We start from the raw sequence: 6,000 nt of genomic DNA, 5'->3' as shown, positions 1-6,000 counted from the left end.
AAGATCCTTTGTATAAATTGTATACATCCCTTGATCATACGAGAACCGGTTCCATCTCGGGTTTTCACCCATATCTCACTTGGAACCTTTTGTTCTCAAGAATTATGAAATTAAAACAAGATTCAAGCCTCAAATTATGTATATACCTTGAAGATCTTGGTTAAAAATGATGATCTTGGTTGTATACTTGAAAGATATGAAAGGATTTTGGGAGAGTTTTTGATGGAAAAAGAAAAAATGAAATGTGTGTGTGCATAAACAAGGCCGATCGGCCTACATTATGTGTGGGGTGGGGCCCACACATCCATTCTAGGCCACACACTCAGATTTTCGTAATCTGGATAATGTTTTGGATAATCTGGTTCAGTTCGTTTCTCGTTTAAACTCGTAATTCGGCTTGAAACGAAATTAAAATGGTCGTTTTTCGGGTTAAAGTAAAATTTACATAAAACTGATTTAAAAACTTTAAAAACTTAACTCATGACATTAAAACATCATATTATTAATAATTACGCATCTTTTTCGGCTTGATTGATCGTCTCTTGCTTGGTTTGGTGTTAAAGGTTTCGTTTAGCGTACCGACGTACCATTAAATCGAAATCCTTTTTCTGTGCTATAATTTACTTATCCCGAAGCATTAATACTTCGTAAATATCACTAAACATTATATACTTCGTCTATAATGTAATTCCCGATTCGTTCGGGTTTCAATAATCGTTCATTGGTTAATTGTAATTCCAATATGATTCACTATATAATTGGGTATGATTCATACTGTGAACCATATATATTCGTATAAACGTGCTATAACTCATATAATCAATATTAAATAACACGTAAATAGTATATTCCGGCTAGGGTATACCTGAATTTGCTGGAATCGTTACAATTATGCCTATCTTGCTTGGCTTGGCAACACCCTCGACACTTGGGCAGCACTTCGACGCCGCTCAATCAACACTCTTTCCTTGCAAAACTCCTTCCCTCCACTTGGCACGCATTTCGAGACACCGATGGCACGTACTTCAAGGAAATTTCTGGGTCGTCGGGCAGCACTTCTTTCTTGTTCGGGATGTCGGGAGTGGCACGGAAATCGAAGTAACGGGCACGGAAAACGAGGTTTTTGGGCACGTTTATCGAGATAGATTAGTAGCACGTAGTTCAAGGTAGTAAGAGAAAGGTAGAGAGAGAGTAAATGTGTGTATTTGAGGTGTGTTTGGAATGAACCCGTGGCTGCCCTATTTATAGTGATTTTTGGACCCCATCGCGGTACGCGATGGGTCACTTGGCAGACCTATCGCGTACCGCGATATAGGTCTGCTGTGTCGCCACTAGACCTGCCACGTGTCGCCACGTGGCAGACGTTGTGCCACCATGTGTCGTATGTGTTGCCACGTGGTGACACGTGGCAGCAGACACTGCCACCGTGTGCCACGTGGCACACGTGTCACATTGTGTCAGACATCCCATCGTGATACGCGATGGGTGTCTTTCTTGACCTGTCGCGTAGCGCGATGGGTCAAGAAAACAGATTTTTTTTATTTTAGTCCTTGGAGTTTGGAAATTGGCAGAATTGGTCCTTTTACTTTAGAAATTGACATTTTTGGCGCGAAAATTACGTGATGTTACATGTTTACAACCATAGCTCATCAACTATCTCATAAGCAACCTTGGAACAACCTGCAAGTAAGAGAAGAAACAACCGACAGAGCAAAGAAGAAAGAACAAAATAGAAATAAAAATAAAAGAAAAAGATAGTACCGGGTTGCCTCCCGGGAAGCGCTAAGTTTACTAAACGTCTTCAGCCAAACTTACTCCCGAAACCTCAATCAGGAGGCTTCTCCTTGATCCTCTTCCCATCGGTGCTCCTCAACACTCTCCTCTTAAAATCAGTTGGGAAGAAACTAATTTTCAAACACATGTAGGCCCAAAAATACACATTCCGCTCGATCCACCAATTATTTAAATTCTCAGGATTTGACAATGTAACATCCTACTTTTGGTTATAATAATAAAATAAATTTCGTCTATTTTATAGCGGGTCGTTATTGGTTTAGATAAATAGAATACGAGTTGGGCTAGTGTTGGGTTAAATGGATATGGGTTATGGACTTGGGTTATGAAAGAAAGAAGGAAAGACCATGGGCTTAAGCCCATGATCCATAAATATATAAACCATAATCACCACTTAATTCCTCATTTACACATATTCCATACACCACCAAAACACACACTTAAGATTTCTCTCTAGATTCTTCCTCTCTCTAAACCGAAACCAAGAAGGAAACCGAGCACCGACCTGAGGTAATGGTAGTTTAATGTTGTTTGAGCTTAAACCCGTTAGATATGGTCACGAAACGACGAGCCGACACCGTTAAACCGTTTAAGTCACGAGATCCGGGTGGAATCGGGTATAAACCGAACCTAAGATGAGCTTAGGGGTCACCCTAGCTCAGATTTGGATCGAACGGGGCGAAAAACGGTGAAAAACGAGTCAAAACTCGTTTTTTCCGGCGAAATCACGTTTTTCCGGCGAAGGCGCCGGAAAAGTTAATACGAGGTAAAAGGATGTCAAGGAATGTTGTGACATTCCCTGACCTAACCCTAATTCGCTAACAGGAAGTTAACGAATTAGAGGTAATTCGTTAACGGGAAGTTAACGAATTAGAGGTAATTCGTTAACGGGAGCGATTCGTTGAGGATAAATAACGAACTAGCTTCTGATTCGCCATGACCATTTGTTAAAGAAGATAACAAATTAGATTATCCAATTCGCTACATTAACTGATTCGTTTAATAACCAGTTCGTTAAGGGGTTCAATTCGTTACAAGAACTAGTTCGCTATGATAAGCCAATTCGTTAAGAACCAAGTAACGAACTAGAACTAGAAGTTTTATGAAATGACAGAATAGTCCATAGACTTAGAAAAGGATGATTTAATTACAAAGAAGCCCTTGAACTTTTTAAGTCAGCTCGACCCCAGCCAGGGGCTGTGCCCCTTGGACCCTGCTAGGGGCTGCCGCCCCTAGACCCCGCTGCCAGGGGCGCTGCCCCCGGACCCCCGTTCGTTAAGGGTAATAATAAAGACTAGAAAGACGATATAAGTAGTGATAGTTAATTGATACGTGTAATTGTTATACAGTTAGTCGTGCACAGCTCAAGAAAGGAATAACCATAAACGGTGAACGTAAGCGCATTCAGGTGAGTTTCTAGTCCCATTCCTTGTTATGTTTTCGGGGCTGTGTGCATACTCGATGTGATTAGTTAATACACTTATCCTAAGTGTGTATGCCATATATGTATTATGTGAAATGTATGAATGCTTTCTTGTCGGTACAGGAACGATCTTCGGATATTGCATGTACTGCCAGATAATGGTTGATGTTATATGTATGATGTAAGATGAAGAATGAATGATGTATGTATGTGCAAAACTTACGATTATGTATATAGAAAGTATATTATGAAGGTATGGAAGAAAGGGTACCGGACCCTAATAATATCCGAGGATGAAGGGTGACCGGACCCTAATAATATCCGAGGATGGAGGGTACCGGACCCTGATAATATCCAAGGATGAAGAGTGACCGGACCCTAATAATATCCGAGGATGGAGGGTACCGGACCCTAACAATATCCGAGGTATGTAGGGCGAATGCTCTTTATAACGTAAGGTTAGTTATGAATGTATATGAAAGAATGATGGACATGTTAAGTATGTAATACGTACCTACGGGCACGTATATGTGTATGTAAAGTAAGTTATGTGATTAACTAGAACTCACTCAGCGTAGCTGACTTTTAGTACGCACGCAGGCAAATAGGTTGAGGCAGCTCGCGTGATTGAAGACACATGGCATGGAATCGAAGATACTGGCATCTCGAAGAAATGCTGTGATGTTTTAAAGACTATGTTTTGTTTTAAATGACTATGAATGTTTTATAAGACAAGATTTGAAGGTTATGTAAGATATTATGGTTGAAGTTTTATATTTCGCGTAAAGTTTTAATTAATTCTGATTTGTAGAACTATGTTTATGAGTAAATCCAACACCAAAGTAGGGTTACCGGTAACGGGGCTTTACAGACAAATTCGGCACACTTTGATTACTGAGCCCAAATATCTTCCTTCTTGGGGCCCTTGATTTACGTGGCGATCCACGAACAACTATTTCTAAAAACATATCCGCTTTACCATGCAGACGTAATTCATCTTTCACAATGAGATACAATTATTTACTCTTCAATTCTTCAGATATCTCTTGTGATTCCTCTTTGACAGTTAGTTTCTTAACCGGCTCCCCGAATAACAAAACTTCAAGCTCCTCAATATCTCTTTCGGGGTTAAAATAACTCAAATCCACATCAGCTAAACCCGTCAAATCTTCACCAAATTCATCCTTAAACTCATCCTCCCAAGAGGGAATACGATCCCCTATCTTATCCTGCAACCCAACATCCTCAAACTCGATCGTCGGCTCGTTAAACTGTATTTGATACTTTAAGCCCGATCGGAAATCATCGATGATATCTGAAAGTGGTGCTTTTGGATTAATGCTATGGATGGCACGTAAAACATCGTATAATATCTCTTCTGGATGTGGTATGTGATCCATCATTGGGCCAGCTGAGTCTTTACAACCGATAATATTCCCCATCCTATCATACACCACGCAGAATTTAGGCTGGTAGATGTTTTTATCTAGGTGGTCCATAATTTCCTGTATTTGTGACTCCCATAGAGTTAAACCTCTTTGATCTTTATGAGGATTTTCTTCAACTCTGGCCCCGTAGTAACAATCCATGAAGATCACTGCAAAGATAAACTTAAACAGAAAATGATCACGAGCACCAAATAGTAGTAAAATAAAAAATATATTAAAGAAAACTAAACTAATTAAAAGAAATTAAACTAAACTATATTACCTAACTCCTACGACTCAAAATAGACTCGAAAAAAAAACAAAAAGAAAAAATTTAAAAAAAAAAGAAAAATAAAATAAAATAAAAACTACATAGACTCCTACGACTCAAACGAAAATAAAACAAATAGCACGTATGTAGCAAATAAGTCCAAGTAAAACTAATAACGCAATCGCCAAGAGTCCCGGTAACGGCGCCAAAAACTTTATGTGCTAAAAGTAGTTATAATATTATTAACTAAAATTATGCTAATCTAGACACTAAGTAATAATTCTAGACTCTTAACTTAACTAAAACTACTAACCGGCAACTGAACCAGTCGACTCTAGTACAGCTAACTAAGTCCGGATATCGAACCCACGAGACTCTTTAAATTACGTAAATTAACTAGACTAGACTCAACTACAGACACGACTATCTATTTATTATTATTGGGGTGTTTTACTAAAAACTAATATTAAATTAATATTAAAATTAATTAATAAAACTTAAGACGACTTTAACCTGGACTTAAATCAGATGATGACGAACAACCACCTAGGCTAGAATCCCTAATGCATCAATTATCAAATGATTGGAAAATGCTAAGTTATAGAACCGAGAGCTTAAATTATTCACTTAATGGGAAACCGAGCACCCTTGACCTTTCTCAAGAAGTCACCTATGGAATCCTAATAAGCTATTAAAATTACCTGTTTTAATTAGACTCATTTACGATCGCTAATTTATTTTATGACAAGTACCTCTATAAGAAATCCTACCTTACAGCACGGAAATCAAAGGTAGTTAAATCACTCTACTAGATAGACAAAGCTGATAAATTAAACCTAAACGGACTCCTTACGAAGAACTAAATCTAGCAATCTTAATCAACAAAGACCTATCAAATAATCTATCACCTTACAACTATTTAGATTAGCAGCACACTTAGGTCTACTTGATTTATTAATATTGTTCATATGGTATTATTGCAAATCAACCATAAACTAGTCAAAAGCACACAGTAAATGACCTAACAGAATCCTATTATATGACAGACAATCACCAAGGAAATCGTGAAACAATAAAACTCACCA

Source organism: Bidens hawaiensis, unplaced genomic scaffold, assembly GCF_021521415.1.
Source record: "Bidens hawaiensis isolate Kalapana, Puna unplaced genomic scaffold, B.hawaiensis_p1.1 tig00024620_1, whole genome shotgun sequence".
NCBI classification, from domain to species: domain Eukaryota; kingdom Viridiplantae; phylum Streptophyta; class Magnoliopsida; order Asterales; family Asteraceae; genus Bidens; species Bidens hawaiensis.
Note: the sequence above shows the minus strand (reverse complement) of the source record.